The sequence below is a fragment of the Triplophysa rosa genome, linkage group LG11 (assembly GCF_024868665.1).
Source record: "Triplophysa rosa linkage group LG11, Trosa_1v2, whole genome shotgun sequence".
Taxonomy (NCBI): domain Eukaryota; kingdom Metazoa; phylum Chordata; class Actinopteri; order Cypriniformes; family Nemacheilidae; genus Triplophysa; species Triplophysa rosa.
This window is the reverse complement of record NC_079900.1, coordinates 1,288,631-1,304,872: the sequence shown is the minus strand read 5'-3', so window position 1 is coordinate 1,304,872 and position 16,242 is coordinate 1,288,631. Positions and strand designations below refer to the sequence as shown.

Genomic DNA, 16,242 nt, shown 5'->3' with positions numbered 1-16,242 from the left:
AAATGCTCTGTCCACGTCAGAGTACATAAAACGACATCATCCAGATACGCCTCGCAACCTTCTAGACCAGACATAGAACGATATTAATGAGGCGTTGAAAGGTAGCGGGTGCGTTCCGCATACCGAATGCCATAACCTTGTACTGTAGGAACTAATCAAACGCTGAAATCTCTTTGGCGTGAGGAGTAAGGGGAACCTGCCAATATCCTTTTAACAAGTCAAGTTTGCTGACGAAATTGGCAGACCCAACCCTGTCTACACAGTCATCCACACTGGGTAATGGAAAATTATCGGGTTTCGTGACGGCGTTAACCTTTCGAAAATCTGTGCAAAATCGGTAACTGCCGTCAGACTTTCCAACTAAAATACATGGAGAACTCCAGGCACTTGAGCTAGGCCCAGCGATGCCATTCATAAACATGTAGTCGACTTCTTTCTTTAGCAGATCGCTTTTAAAAGGGTTAACTCTATACAGATGTTGCTTGATGGGTAACGCAGATCCCACATCAATATCATGCATCATGATGGTGGTCTGGGTCGGCATATCACTGAAGATTTTAGGAAATTGGTTAACCAAATTAATGATGCTCTCTTTCTCAGCGAGAGAGATTTGAGAAAGATGTTCACCGAAAGCACCAAGAATCTGCGAATTTATCAAACAACCATCGAGAGCACACCGTAAGGGGTCGACAGAACTATCCTCTTCAATAAAAGCTGAGGACAACACAGGTGAGCACAGAGAAAGGACCTTAACCGACGATTTACACGTATGATAAGGTTTCAACATATTGATGTGACAGAGACTCGTACTCTGACGTCGGTCAGGAGTAGATAGAACATAGTCTTGATCAGACACCTTCTCTTTAATAGTGTATGGACCAGAGTACCGAGCTTGCAAAGCTGAACCAGAAACAGGTAGCAAAGCAAGAACTTGGTCACCTGGTGAAAACACGCGGAATCGAGCTTTACGGTCAAACCAGTGTTTCATTTTCCGTTGAGCACACCCCAGACTTCTCTTCTCGAATTCTCTAGCATGTCGCAAACGGGTATGGAAAGTATTAACGTGCTCAAAAACTGAGCGAGATTTCGATTCGGGCAGCCACTGGTCCTTCAGCACAGATAACGGACCTCTAAGCTGATGCGCAAACACAAGTTCAGCTGGACTAAACCCGAGAGAACTTTGTACTACCTCTCACGAGGCAAACAACAACCAGGGAATTCCAGTGTCCCAATCCCGTCCTAACTCCAAGCAATAGGAGCGCAACATAGACTTTAAAGTCTAATGGTACCTCTCGAGGGCACCTTGGCTTTCGGGATGATGAGCACTGGACAGGTCATGCTTGATAGCCAGCTGTCCAAGAACCTGCGAAAACAATCGAGAAGTCAAGTTACTTCCTCGGTCGCTTTGAACTACTTTTGGAAGACCAAACAATGAAAAGAATTTCAAAAGTGCCGCGATCACCGCTTGAGAGGTGATTTTTCAGAGAGGGATCGCCTCAGGGAAGCGTGTTGCCGCACACATAATTGTAAATAAATACTGATGTCTGGTTTTAGTCTTAGGCAATGGACCAACACAGTCTATGATAACTCGTTCAAAAGGATCACCAATCACAGGTATTGGATAGAGCGGAGCGGGAGCAATCACTTGATTTGGCTTTCCAGCCAACTGATATATGTGACAGGTTTTACAGAACTGAATCACATCCCTTTTTAGTCCTGGCCAAAAGAAATGCTGTAAAATTCGGTCATAGGTTTTAGTGATCCCCGCATGGCCAGCCAACCCATCGTGAGCTAAACTAAGAACATTATTTCGATAAATTGTCGGAACCACAATTTGCCTAATCTGCATAGCAGATGTATCCACACTATTACGAGATTTCCATGACCTCATAAGTATACCATCATGCAAATAGTAATAAGGAGTTTCACTCGTATTAAGCGAATCAGAACGTACCAAAGCGAACAATGATTTAAAACTAGGCTCAGCAGACTGAGCAGCAATTAGTTTGCTTGGCGAAAGCACTTCAGGCTTGATTTTTCCTGCAACCTCTTGTCGTAAGGAAGTACTAGGTAAGCCAGAACAAAAACTTTTCAGGATCGATCATAAACGTATCCGTGAGATCAATGTTGGATCCAAGAGTACTCCGTTCGGCCATAGCACGCATTACGGCACACGTAGGGAAAACCTCAGGAAAATGTTTAGCACAGACATCGAGTTCTAAACACGTAGGTACCGCTGAAACTTCAAGTGGTAGCTCACCACTGTGAACAATTTTACCAGCGATCGTTACCTAATATAAACTCAACATCAGCGATTGGAAAAACTGATTGAACGCCTACTACTACCGTGTCAGAGATCAGCTCAGAAACAAGGCATATTTTGTGAAGTGGCACAGTTATAAAACCCATCTCAATGCCTCGAATTAGTACACTACTGCCTGTCTCAGAAAGCTTAGATAGGGGTAGCACTCCTTCGAGAAGAAAAGACTACGCGCGCCTGTATCACGAAGAATTTTCACAGGAACAGGGTTCTGACCAGCGACAGATACAAACCCGCTACTAATAAACGGTTTAAACCCATCATCTTGGGACACCATTGTGCTAGTAGAACTAGATAGTCTTTTAGTCACAGACGAAGTTAAGCCGACCGGTTTGCTCGACTTTTTCTTGAGGATTAAGCAATCAGCAATCACATGGCCAGGTCTTTTACAATAAAAACTATTCTGCTGTGAGTTTCCAGTTCGAGAAAACAACTTTCTACCTGACTGTTCAGACTTTGTTTCAATCAAAGAACTCATCTCCGTCATCCTACTTTGATTGCGATCCTTTGGTAATAATCTGTTAGTTAATACATACTCATCAGCAAGGACTTCAGCCTGACGTACCGCCGTTGCTTTCTGTTCACAAACATATGTAGTAACAGAGGGAGGAAGGCAATTCTTAAATTCCTCAAGGAGAATTAAATCACGCATTTTCTCAAAAGTATCAACGTTTTCTGAAGTACACCAATGATCAAATAAGCTCTCTTTTTCTCGCGCTAGCTCCATAAACGTTTCTCGTTCTGCCTATAGGCTTCAGGAACTAACTGATAAGCTCGTAAGATTGCGGATTTAACAGTCTGAAAATCAGCAGTCTGTTCCAAAGTTAACGCAGAGTAAGCTTCCTGAGCTTTACCAGTTAATACACACTGCAAAAGGAGAGTCCAGACACTTTCAGGCCATTTAAGAGTAGTCGCAACTCTTTCGAAATGAGGAAAATATTTCTCAACCTCTTTTTCAATGGAGGGAGGAACCAACCTAATACAACATCCGACATCAAAATTAACATCAGAATCATCGTCATAATTGCTCTTACCATCTTTAGTTTATTTTCTCATTTCCAATTTTACCTCCAATTCTCGTTCTCTTGACTTCACCTGAAGTCGTTCAAATTTCAAGTTCTTTCTCTCGCAGCACTAATTCCTTTAACCTGATCTCCAACAAAATATTGTGAGGATTCGGAAGTTTTTCCATCACAGTGGATAAACTTCTAATTCTGCGAGGGATACTTTCAGCTTTTCCTTGATGACATCTTTATGACATTTGTCAGCTGATGACAATTCTATTTTATAAGTTCCAGCTAACTCTATCAATTGTTCTTTAGTGAATTCTTCTAATTGATCTTCTGAAGGATTCTCCAAAAAGCGGTCTACAACGGACATTTTATAACACAAAAGAATCATGAATATAATCAGACTAGGCTGCATAACAATGCAAAAGCTACTTAATTCACAAAGTGGTCATTATCCTCCTAATACCGAAACAACCACTACTCAAAATAAGCTAATTCCGGTGGATAACAAAAATCTCCGCACAGGATATCCGAAGCAACCTCAAAGATTAGACGATACACTTATCTAACCGCGCTAAGTCTGAATTTTATTACCACAAGGAGTAACCTTTCGAACTCGAAGCATAGTAATTTACTGAGCTTTTCACAGAAACACATAGACTTTTAGATTCATAGACACCCCAGAACCCCTTATCTACAAAAAAAAGTCTTCAGTTGGGACTTGGGAGGCTCCTTTAAACGTTAAACTCGTAAGCAGGTAGCAGACCCGTAGACCTGACATCACACTTCGAAACGTACCCACGTCCGAGCAAACCACTAAAAATAATAAACTAAAATAACAAAAGTTGCAAACTCTATCGTTCACCCGATGACTAACTATCCAATGTGTCTATTATATCCAAATGTCAAAAAGAAAGCCCAAAAAAATACTTTCTCCAGGTTACATTACGAAGGCACGCTGCTACTCACTAAGTCTTGAGAATTCAAAATCCCAGACGAGCCCCCAATTTATGTTACGACCCTTAAGAATCTAATAAGAAAGTTGTAACATAAAAAGGATGAAGACACATTTGTTTCAAGTCTAGGGTATTTATTGAATGAGTTTAAATCGAGAAGGACAGCTAAGCAGCCGAGCCGGGTCGAAGGAGGTTTGTCAGTCCACACACAAAGTTGTCTTCCATTGTCATTTAAACCCAAGTGGAGACAACCTTCAGCTGCGTCCAATTACTAATCTCATTAGCCAGGGAGAGACATGAGATTAGCAGAGATACGAAATTCCAGCAGAGGGAGCCAAATCCAACAATCAAGGCAGGGGACCTTCTTTCGCAGGGGAAGGGCACGTTGTGGCATCCGAGACCAGACCACTGGAACCTCCATGTCTGGCTCCTGGATGGGACGAATAGATCCTGAGTGGCCTACCCCCTGCGGTGGTTGAGACCATCACTCAGGCTAGGGCCCCTGCCACTAGGCGGCTGTACTCCTTTAAGTGGCGCCTCTTCTCATCCTGGTGCACTTCTCGAGGAGAAGACCCGCGGAGTTGCTCGATCGGGAACGTGCTGTCCTTCCTACAGAGTGACTCGAGAGTAATCTCTCCCCTTCCACACTGAAAGTGTATGTAGCCGCCATTGCCGCTCATCACAAGCCAGTCGTTGGTAAGTCTCTGGGACAGCACGACCTGATCATTAGGTTTCTAAGGGGCGCGAGAAAGCTGAATCCGCCTCGTCTGCGCTCCGTACCCTCTTGGTACCTCGATGTGGTCCTAGTGGGCCTCCAGAGGCCCCCTTTCGAGCCCCTGAGAGACGCCGCTCTTTCTCATATAGAATAGAATAGAATAGAATAGAATGAGCTTTATTGGCCAAGTATGTTTCCACATACGAGGAATTTGTTATAGTGACAGAAGCTCCACAATGCAACAGAAAGACAGCAACAGGACAGAACACAGATGAAAAAAATAAAATAATAATAATAATAATAATAATATACAATAATATAGAAATAGGCAATGTACAAAACAGCAAAAACTAAATAGCAAATAAAACAAAATAAAGCAAAAGCAAATATCATGATGAAGACGGCTCTCCTGGTGGTGCTCGCCTCCATCAAGAGGGTGGGAGAGCTACAAGCATTCTCCGTGTCCACTGATTGCCTAGAGTTCGGGCCTGGAGACTCTCACATTATCCTGAGACCCCAGCCCGGCTACGTGCCCAAAGTTCCCTCCACTCCCTTTCGGGACCCGGTGGTGAACTTGCAAGCGCTCCCCACCGGGGAGGAAGACCCAACCCCATCCGTGTTGTGTCCAGTATGCGCGCTGTGCCTCTTCCTGAACCGCATGCAGAGCTTTAGGAGCTCTGAGCAGCTCTTTGTCTGCTTTTTCGCGCTATTGCTCACGTCTGACAAGCCTAGGCCAGTCAGCGTCGCTTCACTAGATATTGTGAAGCGGCACAGCGCCGTGGCGTTTTCATAGGAACCCCAATCTGTCGGTTCGACACAACGTCGAGAGACCGACAGAAAGGGAACGTCTCGGTTACGTCTGTAACCTCTGTTCCCTGATGGAGGGAACGAGACGTTGTGTCCTTCATGCCAAAATGTTTGCCGCCCGCTGCAGCAGTCGAGAGATGCTTCTCAGGCTCCTCAGCACAAAAGGTGAATGAATAAATGCAGCACGCCGTCTTCCTTTTATACCCGGATATCCGGGGCAGAGACTGGCATGCAAATTTCATTCGCTGTTTTCAAGTCAGTCAGAGATGATAGGTTCTCAAGTCAAACCCCATTCTGTCGACACAACGTCGAGAGACCGACAGAAAGGGAACAGAGGTTACAGACGTAACCGAGACGGTTTCTTTAAATGTGACCAAACTACAGGACCCATTCAACACATTGTTTGTTTAACAAAATGAGCTCTGTTTACGCAGCCCTCAAAATCCCCCACAGAGCCCTGCCACATACAAAATCCCAATTTAACCCCTGGTTACATGCGCATCCTGAGGTAGGAGAGGAGAGCAGATAAAGACCAGTTATACTGAAAAAAGTGAAACATCTATTTTAAGGTCTAATAATTGGTGTAAAATCATTGTTTCTGTTTTTAATCTGTCTTGTTCAGTTTCCTAAAAGCAAATTACACTCTTCTTCAACAAAATTTTACGAAACTATTTACTGTAGTTGTAGTATTTTTGATTAACCACAGAGGTCTTCCTGTCATGTGACCACATAACATCACATTTGGTTGCTAATGTGGGTTACTACAACCCATCCAATTTTATTAATACAACATACATCTGGATTAAACTAAAATGTACCACTACATTGGTAACTGCACGTGTTAGCTAACTCTACGCTTAATATGCTGTAGGGGATTTACAGTAAAAGACCCGTAGACCAGTTATGATGAATGAAGANTTCAGCTTTTCCTTGATGACATCTTTATGACATTTGTCAGCTGATGACAATTCTATTTTATAAGATCCAGCTAACTCTATCAATTGTTCTTTAGTGAATTCTTCTAATTGATCTTCTGAAGGATTCTCCAAAAAGCGGTCTACAACGGACATTTTATAACACAAAAGAAACAAGAATATAATCAGACTAGGCTGCATAACAATGCAAAAGCTACTTAATTCACAAAGTGGTCATTATCCTCCTAATACCGAAACAACCACTACTCAAAATAAGCTAATACCGGTGGATAACAAAAATCTCCGCACAGGAAATCCGAAGCAACCTCAAAGATTAGACGATACACTTATCTAACCGCGCTAAGTCTGAATTTTATTACCACAAGGAGTAACCTTTCGAACTCGAAGCATAGTAATTTACTGAGCTTTTCACAGAAACACATAGACTTTTAGATTCATAGACACCCCAGAACCCCTTATCTACAAAAAAAAGTCTTCAGTAGGGACTAGGGAGGCTCCTTTAAACGTTAAACTCGTAAGCAGGTAGCAGACCCGTAGACCTGACAACACACTTCGAAACGTACCCACGTCCGAGCAAACCACTAAAAATAATAAACTAAAATAACAAAAGTTGCAAACTCTATCGTTCACCCGATGACTAACTAACCAAGGTGTCTATTATATCCAAATGTCAAAAAGAAAGCCCCAAAAAATACTTACTTTCTCCAGGTTACATTACGAAGGCACGCTGCTACTCACTAAGTCTTGAGAATTCAAAATCCCAGACGAGCCCCCAATTTATGTTACGACCCTTAAGAATCTAATAAGAAAATTGTAACATAAAAAGGATGAAGACACATTTGTTTCAAGTCTAGGGTATTTATTGAATGAGTTTAAATCGAGAAGGACAGCTAAGCAGCCGAGCCGGGTCGAAGGAGGTTTATCAGTCCACACACAAAGTTGTCTTCCATTGTCATTTAAACCCAAGTGGAGACAACCTTCAGCTGAGTCCAATTACTAATCTCATTAGCCAGGGAGAGACATGAGATTAGCAGAGATACGAAATTCCAGCAGAGGGAGCCAAATCCAACAATCAAGGCAGGGGACCTTCTTTCACAGGGGAAGGGCACGTTGTGGCATCCGAGACCAGACCACTGGAACCTCCATGTCTGGCTCCTGGATGGGACGAAAAGATCCTGAGTGGCCTACCCCCTGCGGTGGTTGAGACCATCACTCAGGCTAGGGCCCCTGCCACTAGGCGGCTGTACACCTTTAAGTGGCGCCTCTTCTCATCCTGGTGCACTTCTCGAGGAGAAGACCCGCGGAGTTGCTCGATCGGGAACGTGCTGTCCTTCCTACAGAGAGACTCGAGAGTAATCTCTCCCCTTCCACACTGAAAGTGTATGTAGCCGCCATTGCCGCTCATCACAAGCCAGTCGTTGGTAAGTCTCTGGGACAGCACGACCTGATCATTAGGTTTCTAAGGGGAAGGCTGAATCCGCCTCGTCTGCGCTCCGTACCCTCTTGGTAGCTCGATGTGGTCCTTGTGGGCCTCCAGAGGCCCCCTTTCGAGCCCCTGAGAGACGCCGCTCTTTCTCATATAGAATAGAATAGAATAGAATGAGCTTTATTGGCCAAGTATGTTTCCACATACGAGGAATTTGTTATAGTGACAGAAGCTCCACAGTGCAACAGAAAGACAGCAACAGGACAGAACACAGATGAAAAAAATAAAATAATAATAATAATAATATACAATAATATACAATAATATAGAAATAGGCAATGTACAAAACAGCAAAAACTAAATAGCAAATAAAACAAAATAAAACAAAAGCAAATATCATGATGAAGACGGCTCTCCTGGTGGCGCTCGCCTCCATCAAGAGGGTAGGGGACCTACAAGCATTCTCCGTGTCCACTGATTGCCTAGAGTTCGGGCCTGGAGACTCTCACATTATCCTGAGACCCCAGCCCGGCTACGTGCCCAAAGTTCCCTCCACTCCCTTTCGGGACCCGGTGGTGAACTTGCAAGCGCTCCCCACCGGGGAGGAAGACCCAACCCCATCCGTGTTGTGTCCAGTATGCGCGCTGTGCCTCTACCTGAACCGCATGCAGAGCTTTAGGAGCTCTGAGCAGCTCTTTGTCTGCTTTTTCGCGCTATTGCTCACGTCTGACAAGCCCAGGCCAGTCAGCGTCGCTTCACTAGAGATTGTGAAGCGGCACAGCGCCGTGGCGTTTTCATAGGAACCCCAATCTGTCGGTTCGACACAACGTCGAGAGACCGACAGAAAGGGAACGTCTCGGTTACGTCTGTAACCTCTGTTCCCTGATGGAGGGAACGAGACGTTGTGTCCTTCATGCCAAAACGTTTGCCGCCCGCTGCAGCAGTCGAGAGATGCTTCTCAGGCTCCTCAGCACAAAAGGTGAATGAATAAATGCAGCACGCCGTCTTCCTTTTATACCCGGATATCCGGGGCAGAGACTGGCATGCAAATTTCATTCGCTGTTTTCAAGTCAGTCAGAGATGATAGGTTCTCAAGTCAAACCCCATTCTGTCGACACAACGTCGAGAGACCGACAGAAAGGGAACAGAGGTTACAGACGTAACCGAGACGGTTTCTTTAAATGTGACCAAACTACAGGACCCATTCAACACATTGTTTGTTTAACAAAATGAGCTCTGTTTACGCAGCCCTCAAAATCCCCCACAGAGCCCTGCCACATACAAAATCCCAATTTAACCCCTGGTTACATGCGCATCCAGAGGTAGGAGAGGAGAGCAGATAAAGACCAGTTATACTGAAAAAAGTGAAACATCTATTTTAAGGTCTAATAATTGGTGTAAAATCATTGTTTCTGTTTTTAATCTGTCTTGTTCAGTTTCCTAAAAGCAAATTACACTCTTCTTCAACAAAATTTTACGAAACTATTTACTGTAGTTGTAGTATTTTTGATTAACCACAGAGGTCTTCCTGTCATGTGACCACATAACATCACATTTGGTTGCTAATGTGGGTTACTACAACCCATCCAATTTTATTAATACAACATACATCTGGATTAAACTAAAATGTACCACTACATTGGTAACTGCATGTGTTAGCTAACTCTACGCTTAATATGCTGTAGGGGATTTACAGTAAAAGACCCGTAGACCAGTTATGATGAATGAAGAAAAAAAGTCAGGAATGCAATTAAGAGAAGGAATTTTACTGAAAAAAAATAGTTTGTAGTTTTGCCAGCAGAAGTCAGCTTCAGCACTCTCAAGGAGTTCCACAGGCGACCTACCTCACATCCAAAATGCAGTAGTGTTTAAGCTAACAGAGTCAACTAACTACGTCATTACTTGGGTAAATCAAGCTCACGTGATTGGTTATCAACAGATGAACAAGAACACAAAGCTCTCAAACACTTCTGGAGTCATGAGACAGGACATATAGTCCTATGGATTTTCAAAGACGACAGGCATGTACTATAATATATCTTAATTAAAACATGACGTTACGTCCGTCTCGTGATTTTCCACTCTTTCTCACTTTCCTGAAACAATACAATCACACATACACAAACTCCTCAAGGGTAGAGTGTGTGCTAACAGAAGATGTTTTTGAACATGATGATAAGAAGTCCCTTTCACAGTCACACTGACCTAGCAGGAAGAGAGAGCCTAAGCATTCATTAGAGACTTAAACCATGAATTATTCTCTACTTTCTCTATCAGAAAAGGTTGGTGTTAAACATGCTTAAATCATCAATTTAAAATAAGATAATGCTGGATAATAATTAATTAATATTTGTCAAAACCACATACAAGTATTTATATTTGAAGTAAGGTGAAGCCACGGCACCCGTCCCTTCAATGCTAAATAAATAAAACAAAAAAACAGACTTGTTTTAAGTTAATATAATTATCCAGAACTCTGCATTGCTGTGATTGGTTGTTGTTAATTTGTTGATAACATTAAGTGTTGTTTAATAGCTTAAGTCAATGTCACCACTTTTAAGAAAAATGTGTGATGCAGTGTTTCTGTAGTGACTACTGACCTGGCAAGCATAATGTAACATGGCATAGCATGCATAATTTAGTTGTTTTTGTGGATCTGTGTAAATAGGGATCATTTTTACAACATTGCTGTTTGTATATAAAACTTTATAGAAAACGTAAAGGTGACAGTACAAAAATATCACTTTATATATTAACATTAATAAATGTTAACAAATTAAATAAATTAACTTTGGATGTCATTAAACAAGTAGTGTTTAGCATTAGGCAGCTGTAATGTATTTTGTTATTTATAATTAAGTGAAATAATATAATTGTAAAAAAAATTGTTTAACAGGAAAAAAACATGGACTCCAGAACAGGAGACATCAAGACAGATCCGCACCTGCAAGAGGAAAAGACTGATAAAACAGAGCGCCTTTATCGCAGACTTCTTCTTGAAGGCAGACAGCAGAATAAACTGAGAGCTTCAGATGTTCTTCAGATATCATCACATTCATTACAGTCTCAAGAGTCTTGTGCTGAAGAAGAGCTGGTGAAGAATTATCTACAGTAACTACTGATGATGAACTACAGAGCAAGACACATTAAAACTAAAGAGACCAATGAAGAACATAACACACAACAAAGAGACAATGACTTGTCTGAAGATGAGGGGGATTTTTTTGATGATGTTTCCAATGAAGTGTCTTCGTCTAATGCAGTAACAAGTAAACCAGACTCTATTCACCCGATGGATGTTCAGATGGCCGTGTTTCATTGTGCTGATAGTTTCCTAAAGCAGATGATGGTCACTAAACTCTCTCAGTGTCAGTTTGCTCTTCCTGTGCTTGTTCCTGATCCATTCACTCAACACATTGAGTTTCCTCTCTGGACATTTAGACATATCAACAAGAGCTGGAAGATCAGAAAAACTGATTATTACTTCATCAGTAAAGTTCAGTCAGTGTGCAAAGCATAAACTCTGATGGTGTCGTTCTTCAGGTTTGGTTCTGTGTCTTCATCTAAATCTCAGCTGATGAACAGTCTGATCAATGAGAGACACAACACGTTCTTCCACAGAAACTGTCCAGGCAGCAGCAGAACCAGACTACTGATGGATGGAGTGGTGGAGATCGCCTGGTACTGTCCATCTGGAAAAGACACAGATACATTTACTGACTGTGTTGCCTTCTGTAATCTTCATGGTGATGCAGGAGACCACGAGACACAGATGAAGATCCTCACTGAAATGTCTTCAGTTAATGTTGTTCTTCTGACTAAACTTGACAAGAACGACAAAAACGCAACAAAGATTCAAAACCTGTACAAAGACAAAAAGCCACTCATTTCTCTTCTTACTGAGGATGAATCTGCTGTTACTGAGATGAGAAAAGGAAAATACAAAATTGGTCTGAAAGACAGAAATCAGTCAGATGTATCTGAAGAACTCAGAAGAGTCATAAATGATTGTCTCTCATCTTCAGCATCAGCTTCAGTGTTCAGACTTGAAGACGTGTCCAAACACTCAGATATCAGAGTAGATGAGGAAGATGATGAAGACTGCAGGAGAGGAAGAGAAGCAACACAAGAGATGATGAGTTTACTGAAGAATAAACCTCTGACAGAAATCAAAGTATCATTTCTGCCCTGTCAGGGGAAACTGTGGCATCTGTGGTGTCAGAAGAACAAAGAACTTCATCGACCTCAAGGGGAGGAACTAGAACAAGAAATAAGCAGAAAACAAACAGAAATGAAGAACATTCGAGATAAGCAACATAAATCTAACATGAGTGAGTTTATAAAGTGCTTTATTAAACAATTAACATCACATGATGCAAATATGTTGTTTTTCCTCAAATGGCTCAGAATCCTCCTGGATGAATTCACCTCAGCGGATCTTTCTGTATTACATTCCGAGTATAATGAGAAGTGGTCAACTGTCATAAAACTGAAAGAAAATGCTAAATCTGAGCAAGCAGAACAACTCAAAGATGCACAAACAGAACTTGAGAGAATATCTGAAGAACTTCAATCAGCAACCTTTGGCCTGGAGCACATCATGAGAGAGATCGGTCAGATCTATGAATCATGTTCATCTGTGAAGAAGAACAAAACAGATCTTCAGTTTGACTTCTCTTCTCTCCCGAGTGTTGCAGCAGAGATGATGATCTCTGGATTTCCACTGGAGCTGATGGATGGAGATGCTGCTCATGTTCCTGTCATGTGGGTTACTGCAGTTCTAGATAAACTCATCCAGAAACTGGGAGATCAGAGAGTCTTTGTGCTGTCAGTTTTAGGGATTCAGAGCTCTGGGAAATCCACCATGTTGAATGCCATGTTTGGACTTGAGTTTGCAGTCAGTGCCGGCCGCTGCACCAGAGGAGCGTTCATGCAGCTGATCAGAGTGTCTGAGGACATGAAACATCAGATGAAGTTTGATTATATTCTGGTTGTTGATACTGAAGGTCTTCGGGCTCTTTAACTGTCTGTAATATCCACAAGACATCATGACAATGAACTGGCCACATTTGTTGTTGGTCTTGGTTATCTGACATTGATCAACATCTTTGGAGAAAACCCGTCTGAGATGCAGGATATTCTTCATATTGTTGTTCAGGCCTTTCTGAGGATGAAGAAGGTCAATCTGAATCCCAGCTGTATGTTTGTACATCAGAATGTTTCAGACGTCACAGCTGGAGAGAAAAACATGGATGGAATGAGATTACTTCTGTATACTCTGGATGAGATGACAAAACTCGCTGCTAAAGATGAAGTCTTTGATGCAGATCGTTTCAGTGATGTCATTGCATTTGATGTACAGAATGATGTGAAGTATTTTGCTCAGTTGTGGGATGGAAGTCCACCTATGGCACCACCAAACCCAAACTACTGTGAGAATATTGAAGAACTGAAGAACACTATTATCTCACAAGCCTCAAAATCAGACGGAATGAAACTGACAGACCTACAAAAGCGAGTTCAAGATCTCTGGGAGGCTTCACTGAATGAGCAATTTGTGTTCAGTTTTAGAAATTCTCTGGAGATTTCAGCATACAGGAGACTGGAGACAAAATACAGCAAATGGACGTGGAGTCTTCGCAGTGCCATGATGGAAATTGGGAACAAACTACACAATCAAATAGAAAATGAAACAATTAATGAGGTTAATCAAAGAGATCTTCAAAAAGAACTGAAGCAGAAAAGTGATGAAGTGACTAAATCAATGTCCGAATTATTTGAGAAAGATGCAGATAAAGATATCCTGATTCAGTGGAAAGCATCATTTGAAATAAAAATCATAGAGCTTCAGGAAAACATTGTGAGAGAAACAAAAAGAAAGTTAAATGAGATTCTTCAGCAACGAGACCTGAAGAGAAAAGTTGATGAGCAGAGGACACATCATGAAAACACTCTCTTAGAAAAGAGCAAAGAACTTGCATTAAAACACAAAGACAAAACAAATGATGAAGAAACTCTGAAGAGAGAGTTTGATGTGTTCTGGAAAGAATGTGTGAAGAAGATTACAACTGATTCTGCTCCAATCAAAGACATCGACATACTGAGAGATGTGAAAGAACTCCTCAGTGACATCCATGAAAGTGTCCATGTAGACACCTGGAAGAACATCAGGGATATTTTCACCGTGCCGAGTTATGCAGGTTATGTTCAGTTCAAGAGATCCAGTGGAGTTACAGGACATGTAATACATGTCTACAGAACAGTTAAAGAGAAGTTTGTGTCTCTTCTATCAAATGAGGATGAAACACAAATAAGAATCCTGATCTCAGATGTTACTAATCAAACAGATAACACAATCATTTCATTTAATATTTCCAAGATGGGCTACAACAAAAGCTGCATTCAACAACTCACAGATTACATCAAGGCAAAAATAACAGAATATGAGGAAAGACAAGTGAAATATGTGTTCAAGAGAGAATTCTTCATTGATTTGGTATTTTCTATATTTAAGAGAGCAAACAAGACATTCATTGATCAACACAGAATGTTCAGAGAAGCCAATGATCCCGATCTCTATTTGAAGAAGAAGAAGAGAGAATACTATAGTGTTTTCCAGAAATACTGTAAAGGAGCAACATCAGCGGCTATTTTTGGTGAGATCATCTGTCAGAAACTGAAAGAACCCATTGAACAAAGTGTCTACAGACAGACCGCCAGAGATTTAGCAGGTGAGATGAGATCAAACTGTCCATCAATGAATGGAAACAGATCAAATCTGGAGAAACACATCCTGAAGAGACTGGCAGAAGAGGAGAACTTTACAAAATACATCAAGTACATTCATTATCCCAGAGATCACTTCAAGAGTTTCATCAGAGATGAAGTGAGTCAGTACATGAGAGATAAATTCAGTGTCAGTGTTGAGCTCAAGATGAATCAGAACATTGAACTCCTGCAGAAGAAGATCATGACAGCAGCACATGAATCTACTCAACATGTTCAAGAGAACGGAGGAGATGTTGATGTGTGGTTGAAGTTTTTCACACTGAAGCTCTCAGATGTTCTGATGTTCTCCGTGAAGGACTTCAGTGGAGTCAACCATGGTGATGTTGATGATTTCAAACTTCTAGAAGACGTGATAAGAAAAGAACTTCCTCCTGTAATGTCTGACATCAGCAGAGAGTTCAGCACAGGTTCATTTGATGAAAAACTGGATGTGAACAACAGACCAGATGAGATTCTGATTGATCACTTCTGTCAGTGCTGTTGGGTTCAGTGTCTTTTTTGTTATGCCATCTGCACCAACACAATATTAAACCATATTGTAGATCACAGTGTTCCTTTCCATTGAGTTATTGCAGTTAATGGGATTCATTACAGGGGAACAAACCACTTTGGTGTTCAAATATGCACAACAGTTGTTGCAAGCAGTCATCTAGAATTTCATCCAGATGAATCTGATTGGTCAGTCCGCTACAGAAAATACAGAACAGCAGGAGGAGTTTTAGCTAAGTGGAGCATTACACCTGATCTGTCTGAATTGTCCTACTGGAAATGGTTTGTGTGCAGATTCCAGAAAGATCTGAAAAAACACTATAATCAAACATTCCAGGGGTCTGTTAAGATTCTAGATGACTGGACACACATAAAAAAACAGGAAGCTACTGAGAGTTTGGATAAATACATCTAATGAAATAAAAATGACTTTTTAATTCACAAAACACTTTCTCTTCCAAGTCACTCACATAAACCTCATCCAAGAAGCAGTTTGGATAACAAAATAAAGAAAAATAAATATATTAAGAGGACTTTTTGGGTTGGATGTAATTGTTTAGTTCCACACACACAATCTGTGGCCTGCTGAACTTAGACAGGTGTTAAAGATGATTTATGATCAGGAAAATATATGCTTACAAATACACAGAACATACACAGAACATTTTCAACTTTTTTTCTTTGACATGAAGCCACAAAAACATCTTGGTTACGGATGTAACCTCAGTTCCCTGATAGAGGGAACGAGACGTTGTGTCGAGCCGACAGATGGGGTTCGTCCCTGAGAACCAATCG

The 16,242-nt window shown here is 41.5% G+C and overlaps 1 pseudogene; it reads left to right on the top strand.

Moving 5' to 3' along the window:
* LOC130561087 (interferon-induced very large GTPase 1-like) overlaps positions 1–16,242 on the top strand; it is a 33,284-nt pseudogene extending 17,042 nt beyond the window's left edge.